The sequence below is a fragment of the Elephantulus edwardii genome, unplaced genomic scaffold (genome assembly GCF_000299155.1).
Source record: "Elephantulus edwardii isolate Elephantulus edwardi_28Jun2011 unplaced genomic scaffold, EleEdw1.0 scaffold00047, whole genome shotgun sequence".
Lineage (NCBI taxonomy): Eukaryota > Metazoa > Chordata > Mammalia > Macroscelidea > Macroscelididae > Elephantulus > Elephantulus edwardii.
Genome location: NW_006399797.1, coordinates 16,277,687 through 16,288,877, shown reverse-complemented (window position 1 = coordinate 16,288,877; position 11,191 = coordinate 16,277,687). Strand labels below are relative to the sequence as shown.

At 41.3% G+C, this 11,191-nt stretch overlaps 1 pseudogene; it reads left to right on the top strand.

Moving 5' to 3' along the window:
- The first annotated feature begins 2,028 nt into the window (after positions 1–2,028).
- On the top strand, positions 2,029–3,169 carry LOC102869837 (annotated as a pseudogene).
- The last annotated feature ends 8,022 nt before the right edge of the window (positions 3,170–11,191 follow it).

Here is an 11,191-nt window from a genome sequence, read left to right as displayed (position 1 = left end):
CATAGTTGTTTTAATTTGCATCTCTCTTAGGGCTAGGGATTTTGAGCATTTCTTCATGTGTTTGTTAGCCATCTGAATGTTGTCTTCGGTGAAGTGCCTGTTCATATTCTGTGCCCATTTTTCTAGTGTGTGTGTGTTAATCCAACAATTTTTTTTAAAGACTCTTTCGGGAGCTCTGGTGGCCTAATGACAAGAAGCTGTGCTGTAATCCCAAAGGTGCGCAGTTCAAATCCATCAAATGCTCTGCTGGAGAAGGAGGGGCAATCTCCTCCTGTGCCAGTCAGATCTAATTCTGTATGCAGCAACTAATAAAATAAATAAAAAGACTCTTTCAAGAATGTAATTTACACATTCTTGTAAGTTTTAAGGAATAAGCCATAAATTGCCAAGCTCCTGAACTACTCTCACCCAGGCTTTTGTATAGAAGAGATAGTATACCAGGGTGGAATAAGTTTGGGAGGTGATTTTTTAAGGCAATGGGCATATTGAGAGGTAAAATTGACTAGATCTAAGTTATGAGTGCATCTTACTTTACTTTAGATCTTAGATGAGACTAAGGTGAGCCTAATCCAAATCCCGAGAGAGCTCTGGTGGTCCAGTGGTAGGGAGCCCTACTGCCATCCCAAAGGCATTGCGGTTTGAATCCACTAGCTACTCTGTGAGAGAAAGATGGGGATTCTTCCAAACAACTAAAACTACCTCTGAAAACCCGCTGGAGGGTCAGTACCAATTCGACAGTAAACAACAACAATCTAAGTCCTGGTCTTTTAAATTGTTTCCTATGCGTTTGAAAGTTAGATAATGGATAAGTAAGATGGAAAAAGAATTGTAGTATTGGCGAAGAGTATTGAATATACTATGGACTGCCAAAAGAACAAATAGAACTGTCTTGGAGGAAGTGTAGCCAGTGTGTTTCTTACAGAGGCAAAGATGGTGAAATTCCATCTCACATACTTTGGCCTTATTCTCAGGAGGAACCAGTTCTGGATGAAAGACATCATGCTGGGAAAGATCAGTGAAGGAAAGGAAGAGTCTCAGTGCAACAGACTTCCACAGTGGGCTTGAGCAAAACAGACAGTGAGAATGGTGCAGGACAGGTTCCTAGGGTTGCTCTGAGTCATACTCTACTTGATATAGTCGACTTATAACAAGAAGGTAAGAGTTCCCGGGTGGTGCAAATGGCTAATACACTTAGCAGCTAACAGAAAGGCTGAAGGTTTCAGACCACCTGGAGTCACTTCAAGGAGAAAGTCCTAGTGATCCACTTTTGAAAACTCAGTCATTGAAAATCCTATGGTGCTCCACCATGAGTCAGGGTTGCTATGAATTGCAGTCAGCTGATGGCAACTGGTGGCGATGGTGGTAGGGTTTCAAGTGGTAGTAGGTTTTAAGTGCAACAGGGACCTGCGTTAACTTGCACATGGAGCCTGGGGCAATGCCGAGGCCTTTTGGGATGGTTTATAGCTGTTGGGGATTCTGAGTGTTAATTATCCTGTGTTAGCAGAGGACAAAGGTGCACAGAGAAGCCTCATGCTATTGAATAAACAATGTCCAGTTGGGTGATAATCACACATGGGCTCCAAGGCATCACCACAATGGACTGAAGCTTTAAGGTCTTCCTGAAGTTTTCTCAACTTTGTAGTTCCTTGATAGTTTTGAATTATCCTGGACAAAGAATGAACTAAAGACTCTTTAAAACATTTTTAAAAAGAACACTATTATTGTTTCACGACTGAGGGGAGGTGGGGAAGGCAAATAATCTCTTTTAATTTTGAGAAATAAGGCAAAAAGATGTAGCAAATTTATACCTTCTGCACAATTTGAGGTGGTCTTGCCGTTTTGATTAGAATGTGATTGGTAGGTGGGAAGTGAGTAGGTTTTAGTAGCGTTAGTGGCTTAACTATTTTCCTTTAAAAAGGCTCTTGCTCCTCCCCCACCCCCTCTCACTGCAGCTGCTGCACTGACTGTGGTTCCCTGCAACTCAGTTAGTAATTTATTCTTGAGAATCCTCTACTCTCATCTATCCTCATGGATGAACTTCAGGATGTTCAACTCACAGAGATCAAACCACTTCTAAATTATGAGAATGGCACACAAAACTTCCCGCACTTTAAGTGTCAGGAATGTGACATAGAAACCACTCATGGTGTGGTCCCCTCCCTCTAAGAGGCGTACTGAAAGGACACAGACCAGTTATATTGACATATCATGACACTGGCCTCAACTACAAAACCTGTTTCAATGCATTTTTAACTCTGAGGATATGCAAGAGATTACCAAGTACTTTGCTGTCTGTCATGTGGACGTCTCTGGCCGGCAGGAAGGTGCGGCCTTATTTCCCAACAGGATACCAGTATACCACAATGGATGAACTGGAAGAAATGCTGCCTTCTGGTCTTACCTACTTGAGTCTGAAAGGCATCAATGGGATTGGAGTTGGAGCTTATGTCCTCAGCAGATTTGCACTCAGTCATTCAGAGCTTGTGTGCTTATCAATGTTGACCCCTGTGCTAAAGGTTGGGTTGAATGGGCAGTGTCCAAAATTTCATGCCTGACAATCAATATGGACATTATTTTGGCTCATCACTTTGGTCAGGAAGACTTGCAAGCCAACATGGACCTATTTCAAACAGACTCTATTGTCCAAGGTATCAGGGAGGAAAATCTACAGCTCTTCCTGGGTTCCTACAACAGATGCTGAGGCTTGGAGATTGAAAGACGCTTGGGGGATAAAAACGGTAACACAAAAACATTAAAGTGTTGTACGTTAATGGTGGTAGAGGACAATTCACCTGCAGTTGAGGCTGTGATTGAATTTAATTCTCACTTGTATATTGATATACAACTTTGCTAAGGATGGCAGACTGCAGGAGACTGCCCCAAGTGGTTCAGCCTGGAACACTCACAAAGCTCTTCAAGCACTTTTTGCAGGGAATGGGCTGGCTACATTACCATCTGCAGCATGGCCTGACTTGCCTGATCATGAACCCGCTCAATCTCAAGTAGCCTGAGCTCTGGAGAAAGTCCCTACAGCCGGTCTCTTATCAGCAATCAGTCAGATGGAACTCATCGAGTTCCTGAGTCTTCTAGGGACCTGGACAAACAGGAGACCATGGAGGTGTCCTGCTATAAACAGAAGTCGCTCCCCAGACCACGCAAGTCCATCTGATCACTCCATAATACATTCATCCAGCAAACTGGCAGCTACTACCTTTAACTCATGCATGGCCACTGAATCTCTCTCCCTCTTTCTCTCTCTTGTACCCTGAATTTATCATTCTCTCTGCCCACCCAACCTTGTTTTGTATGTACCTAGAACCACTCCCATGCCATGACTCTAACATTCCATCATCGTCAGCAGACCAAATCATATCTTTTCTTGCCAGCTTTTCCCTGTGCTCTCCTGACTATGTATCTGATAAGATTCTTTAATCTCAACTCTGTGTGTGCATGAGTACATATGTCTGTGTTTGTATGCATAGCTCTGTGATTTTAGACGTGCTTTCTTGTAGAGCTTCTGCAAAGGAAAAAAAAGGGGGGGACTTTTTCCCTTTTTTTAAAATTTTCAATGGAAATTAAAATATGATTTTAGGAATATGCGCGGGACAGATCTCTCTGTTTGATGGGCTGTTGTATTCTCTTTTGTCTCCAACATGGCCGATGAGATCTGCAAAATAACTTTACAGGAAAAGAAGTCAGAAGAATGTGGAAAGTCTTAATTACTCTTTGCAGGGCATCTGTTACAGAGACTAGTGGGCAGGGTGACTGGTCACACCCTTCTGTCCAAATGAATTCACAATACTGTTTATTCTGTAAATAAAAGAAAGGCTTATTCTGCTAGAAGCCCATGAACAATACAATTCTGATGTAACATGAGATCTTCCCCAAGGAATGAGTGTGGCTTAGTTCCTGGACTCTCTTAACACACAAAGGTGAGAAACAACATGCCGAGCTCTGCAGGTGCAAAGCATCCGTCACCACATGTCAGACACCACTAGTCACACAGCACACACAAGACAGCCTCCCACCTCTTCAATGCAGAACTGGGTTTTGGGACTTTAAGTCTCAGAAAAAGAGAATAGTGTGGTTTCAATATTTTCTCTGTGGTGAGAAAAATGGATGGGGGAAGACTATAGACATTGACACATGATCTTGTTTAATAAATACAACTTTGATTTCAGCAGCTATAACAAAACACAATTAAATTTCTATTAACTCATTTCTGAGAGTCATAATTCCTTAAACTCCCTTTTATAGTGGGAGATGGGACCAATACATAGGGAAGGGCAGTCCTGATCATATGAAGCCCTCCACTGCTCTGACAGTCACAGCCAGCCATAGAGTCTCCCCAGGAGGGCGAAAGAGCCATAGAGAGACCACCTGTCGCACAGCGAGGACCCAGCTCCTAGGACATCAGGTATAAACTCAAGGTTACACAGGTCTGAATGGGGAAGGGGCTTTTCAGACACATAATTTGCTTTCTGCTGAGATACAGAATGTGTCACTCTGCCATAGTGCAGCTTTTCAACTGATGATTAAATAAAACTATATATATCTCGAACGATCTTGGCGCAGCCTTTTGTACCTGTGGGCATGGCAAAATTTTTCCCGCAAGTCGCTTCTCTATTGGCTGGCCCCCGGTACTGCCCGGGAGGATTCCTGCCTCCCCTGGTCTGACCGCGCAGATCCCTCTGTCTCTCCTCTGCTGCCCTGAATGTGTTCACCAAGTTGTGCCAAGAAATCTGGAGAACAACCACTTAGCCAACTGACTGGAAGAGATCTATATTTGTTCCCATCCCAAAGAAGGGTGACCCAACAGAGTGTGGAAACAATAGAACAATATCACTGATTTCACATGCAAGCAAGATTCTACTGAAGATTATCCAAAAACGACTGGAATAGCACATCAGCAGAGAACTGCCAGAAGTCCAGGCTGGGTTTAGAAGGGGTCGTGGTACTAGGGATATTGTAGCTGATATTAGATGGATCTTAGCTGAAAGCAGAGAATACCAAAGAATGTCTAGATATCTGTGTTTCATTGATTATGCAAAGGCGTTTGACTGTGTGGATCATAACAAACTGTGGCTGACTCTGAGGAGAATGGGAATCCCAGAACACTTGATCGTGCGAATGCGAAACCTATACTTGGACCAAGAGGCATTCGTCAGAACAGAGCAGGGAAACACTGCTTGGTTCAAAATTGGGAAAGGTGTACACCAGGGATGTGTCCTATCTCCATAACTTTTCACCCTGTATACAGAGGAGATTATACACGAGGCTGGGCTCTATAAGGAGAAGTGTGGCGTCGGGATTGGTGGAAGATCTATTAACAATCTGTGTTATGCAGATGTCACAACCCTGCTTGCTGAAATTGAGTAGAACCTGAAATGCTTGCTGCAGAGGGTCAAGGACTGCAGCCTTTGGTATGGATTGAAGCTAAATGTCAAGGAGACAAAGATTCTCCCCACTGGACCAATTGGCAGCGTCAGGATGGATGGTGAAGAGATTGAGATTGTTAACAACTCTAGTTTGCTTGGCTCCACAGTCAACACTCTTGGCACCAGTGGTCAGGAAATAAAAAAACATATTGCGATGGCAAAGTCTGCTGTTAGGGACCTCTCCAGGGTACTGAAGAGCAATGGTGTCACTCTAGAGACTAAGGTGCATCTGATACAGGCTATGGTCTCTGCAATCACTTGTTATGCATCAGAGTTGGACAATGACTAGAGAAGATAGAAGGAGAATTGATGCCTTTGAGCTGTGGTGCTGGAGAAAAGTATTGAATGTACCATGGACTGCCAAGAAAACAAACAGATTCACCCTGGAGAGGGTTAAACCAGGCTGCTCCTTGGAGGCAAGGATTCTGGGGCTTCATCTGACATACTTTGGACATGGTGTAAGGAGGGACTGGTCCTTGGAGAGGGACATCATGCTTGGGAGGGTGGAGGGATGGCATAAGAGGGGAAGACCCTCTATGAGGTGGATTGAATCAGTTAGTGGGGTAATCTGGATGGGTGTGTCAGAGGCAGTGCGATTGGCACAGGATACAGCAGGGATTAGGGCTGTTGTACATAGGGTCGCTATGAGTCACAAGCAACTCAACAGCATATAACAACAACATATATATCTCACTTTTTTTAAAAAGGCGTTTTTGTGCCCTAATTGAGTGCATCATTAATGTTGTGGCTTTCAGTGATTCAGACTATTAATACAGAGCTGTCTTTGTAGTCTTGTTTCACTATCAATTATTTCACCAGGACTTTCTGTTCTTACAAAATTGTTTTCTCTTTGTTGTTGCTGTTGTTAGGCGTCATCAAGTTGAGTATGACTCATAGAGACCTTATGAACAGCCATCCTTAAACATGCCATATCCTGTGCCATCCTCATCACCTCTGAGACCTTAGAGCCCATTGTTGAAGTCACAGTGTCAATCCGTCTCCTAAGGGTCTTCCTCTCCTTTTGCTGACCCTCTATCTTTCCAAATATTAAGTCCCATTCCAAGAAATAGCCTCATCTAGCTTCATGTTCAAAGTATGAAAGACGAAGCTTTGTCATCTTTGCACCGAAGGAACATTCCGGCCACACCTTTTCCAAGACAGATCTGTTTGTTCTTCTGGCAGTCCATGGGATATTCAGTACTCTTCTCCAGCACCACAACTCAAAGCATCAACTCTTCTTATGTCATCCTTATGCATTGTCCAGCTCTCTGCTGCATAGCAGGTAATTGAGAAGACCATGTCCTGAATCAGGTGTACTTTAGTCTTCAAACTGACATCACTGCTCTTCAGCATTTTGGAGAGATCCCTGACAGCAGACTTGCCCAATGGAATATGTCTCCTGATTTCCTGACTGCTGGTAACAAGGAAGCTGATTGTTGATTCAAGCAAGATAAAATAATTGACAGCTTTAAGCTTTTCTCCACCTAACATAATATTGACTGTTAGGCTGGTGGTGAGGATATTTGTCTGCTCGATGTTGAGATGCAATCCATACCAAAGGCTGTAGTCCTTGATCTTCTGCATCAAGCGTTTCATATACTCCTCATTTTCAGCAAGCAAAGTTGTGCTATCAGCATAACACAGGTTGTTGATGAGTCTTCCTCCAATTCCTCTTCATAGAGCCCAACCTTGCTCAGCACACAGATTGAATAGACACGGAGAAAGGATACATCCCTGACACGCACTCTTCCTAATTTTAAACCATCCAATGTCGCCTTGCTGTGTTCTCACAATAGTGTCTGTGTCTAGGTATAGGTTTCGAATGAGCACAATTAAGCGTTCCATTCTTTTCAATGTTCATCAAGTAATTAAAGTCTGTTTCTGTTAGTATATGAGTGATAACAAAAAACTGTAAGGGGAAAATAAATAGCCTCAGAAAGTAACTGACACTGGTTCAAGACTGTCTGTACTAAGAGAAAGAAGCATAGCATGGATCTTGTCCAGAGGTATAGATAATGCAGTTACATAACCGAAGGGAAGCAGTGCTGCCTTGAACAGCACGGGTGGCTGCACTGCCCTCAGGTCTCAGCTGCTGCCGCTGTGCTTGTGCAGTTCAGCTGAGGGAGGTAGAGCACTGGCTCTTATCTTTGTTGTGGTAGGAGGGCTATTAGGACAGTACGGGCATTAACTAGAACAGTTAACACTGATTTTTCAACAGGTACTAAAAGCTTCTGAAAGTAAATTAATTCCTCACTTTTCTAGTGCAGCTATCCTTCATTTATTGTATGACTGCTCTGAAAAGCAGTGCCACCACCCTTAGCCATTATTCTTTGAAAGGTGTCAGAGTGGTCACATGCCATAGTGGGTTTCTATGGGGACATCTCTTGTCACGGGGGGTGGGGGGCAAGATTTTACTCTTATCCAAATGTGGCATTTTGTTAGCCTTAGATGCAAAAATCTTGAGACAATTATGAATGTCATACCAAACCTACTGCCACTGAGTCAATTCCCAGTCCGTTGAGTGACCTCTTAGGTCTCTAAGACTCATAGGAAAAGGCTTCTCATTTTTCCTTCTCAGAGCATCTGACAGATTTTAAACCACCCACTTTTTGGTTAGTTCCTCAACACGTAATGCACTATCCCACCAAAGATCCTTATTTGGACCAGTGTTTTTTGCCTTTCAGATATTAGTGTTCACTATTTATTCTCTTAACACTTAATATCCTTACCTTTGTAAAATAAATTAAGTAGAATTGGAAAAATCTTTTCTTTATCTTTCATCTCTATACAAATGCTAGGCTTCATCTAACTTTGCATTTAATTTATCATATGATATTGTTCCTTCTTTTGAGTCTGTAAAAACTAAGTTGTGCCTGGTCAAAATCATGGTATTTTCAGTTGCTTTGTATCTAAACTTGGACAATGAATAAAGATGAAGGAACTTCTTTTCTGTAGCCATATGAGCAAAGATTAGGAGCAGAGGGAGCAGACCCCATCTAAAGGTATCTCCATTCATCATTATAAAGTCCTTTTAGGTGTATATTAAATGTTTAAAAACTTTCAAATAAGGCATCCTAACTTTGTTCTTTTTAATGTACTTCCTAATATGGCCCTCTTTGCCATGTTCCCAAAAGAAAATATTTCTTTTGTTCAACAGGGTTTATGACGGTAGCAACCATGACTGGTTATGACTGTAGCAACTATGCAAAATGGTATGCAAAGCACTGTGATGGGAAATACCCTTGCAGAGCTTGAAGAATTGCATTTTAAACAACTAATAATTAAGTGGTAGGAGTATCACAGAAAGGGAAGTACTTGGCTTATGAAAAGATTTCATAGAAGTGGAGAACATTATGTAGGAGGGTCTGGCCTCTTCTCAGTCTATCACACTATCTTTGAGATACACTTCTTACCCCTTGAGTTGGCTCTGGTGGAGTAATCTGATGAGAGTTGCACTGGTAACACAAAGGCTGTGTCTCTCCAGTGCTTCGTATCTGCCAATGGCTCTCCAGGAGAAAAGTGGGCAATCGTCTATGCCATGTACAGATTTGGAAACCTAACAGAGAGTCAGCTATGAGTCAGGCCCAACTCCAAGGAAATCAGTGAACGAGTGAGAGTCTTACCTCTTGATGCTCTATAACCTCTTTGCCTACGTCTTGTGTAATATCCACTCCTGATAGAGTTGTGCAAACTCAATTTTAATAAAGTTATTTGATTTATATTTACATTTAAATCTATATTTATATATAAATATGTAATATAAATTGTTGTTGTTGTTGTTGTTATGTGCCGTAGAGTTGCCTGTGACCCATAGCAACTCTGTGTATAGCAGCTCTGAAACCTGCCCTCTCCATATTCCAACACATCAAACTCCATTGCCCCAGTTACTGTATTGATCCATCTTATCCCAGGTTTTCCTCTTCTGTGCTGTTCCTCCACCCTTCTGAGAATGATGTCTTTCTCCAAGGATTGGTCTCTCCTGGCCACATGCTCAAAGTATGTGAGATAGAGATTCAAAACCTTAACAAACTTGGTTTCACGCTCTCCAAGACAGGCCTGTTTGTTTTCTTGGCAGTCCATTGTATGTTCAAGACTCTTCTCCAACACCACAACTTGAAGGCATCAATTCTTCTTCTATCCTCCTTAGTCATTGTCAAGCTCTCTGATGCATAACAGGTGATTGTGAAGATCATGGCCTGGATTAGGTGCACCTTAGGCGCTAGACTGACTTTATAGCTTCTCAATACTTTCGAGAGTTCCCTGACAGCAGGTTTTCCTAGTGCAATTTGTCTTCTGATTTCCTGACTTCTGGTGCCAAGAGTGTTGATTGTGGAGCCAAGCAGGCTTCAATTGTTAAAAATATATAAAGTGATATTATAGAATTATATAAATATTTATAATTTACACTAAAAATTTACCTATAGATACAGATATATTTATTTGAAAAGTATTAGTTTCTCTAAAAGGTCACTCTAACCCCGAACAACCACAATACTATTGAACACTAAGTAACTACTTTTGAAATCAATATTCTTGGTGTTGAGCAACTGATAAAAATAATCCTGAGGACTTTTTCTTTGTGAATACTTTCTGAATACTAAATTATCTCTGTTCTCTTTAAGTTTCCAAGGACAAAGGAATTAAATTTGTTTGCTGGATCTCACTTCCTTTTTTTCACACAATAAAAAAATACTTTATTTCCCAGTTTGGTCAAGTTACAACAATTCTTTCCCAATTTGCACAACACTTAGCCATTCAGCATTGAGAAATGATATTGAAACACTTAACTTATTGTTCAAACTTATGATGAAACACCATTTTATTTGCAAAGAGATTGAATTGTTCCTATTTTGATTTCCTCTTTCCAAAGAACAGCATTCTGTTTTCAGTTTTGTGTTGAGTATTATCACATGCCTTTGAGGTTCTACATAATCAACTTCATATTAAGTCTTATTTTTGGGTCTAGATTTTATACAGTCTTTTCATTTATTTCAATGTAACTGGTAACTTCTCATTGAACTAGAAATAGGAATTTTAACTGTGAATGAATTACGGTAACATCACAAAATGTTGAGAGAGGAAAGAAGAAATTGTTACAAAGAGGGGATTTGGGTCATATACTTGATGTGTTTTTCTCTCTCTTATGAAATTTTTCATTTTAATTGTTATTTTAATGAAAGTTTACAGAAAAGTTAGCTTTTCATTCATTCATTCATTGTTGCTTGTTTTTACCTTCCTCTCTCCCTTTCCCCTCTCCCAGTTCACTTGTTTGGTTTTTTAAACATTCATTGTTGTACAATTACCTCCCTTCCCCCTTTCCCCAATCCTCTTTGCAATGTACCTCTTATTCTGGGCTTTTGTTGTGGATATAATGCCTAATCATATATTCCTTTTAACAATTGTTTCCTTCATCTTCCCCCCCTCCTTGACAAATTAAAAAGGAGGAGCCCTAGTGCCATTGTTTATTATATGTTCAAGTGCTAACTGAGCGGTCAGCAGTTCAAATCCACCAGCTTCTCTGAGGTAAAAATATGAGGCAGTCTGCTCCTAATAAGATATAAATCTCAGAAGCCTAATAGAATGTTGCCATGAGTCAGAATCAACAGGAAAGCAGTGGTGTGACTTTGGTTTGGGTGACAAATATTATTGCCCTTAGAAATATATTAATAGGTCTGAACTTCCCCCTCCCCCAGTACTCTAAGAAATCTAAGAGAGGGGCATTGCTATTTTACTCAGTACTTATCACAGTTCAT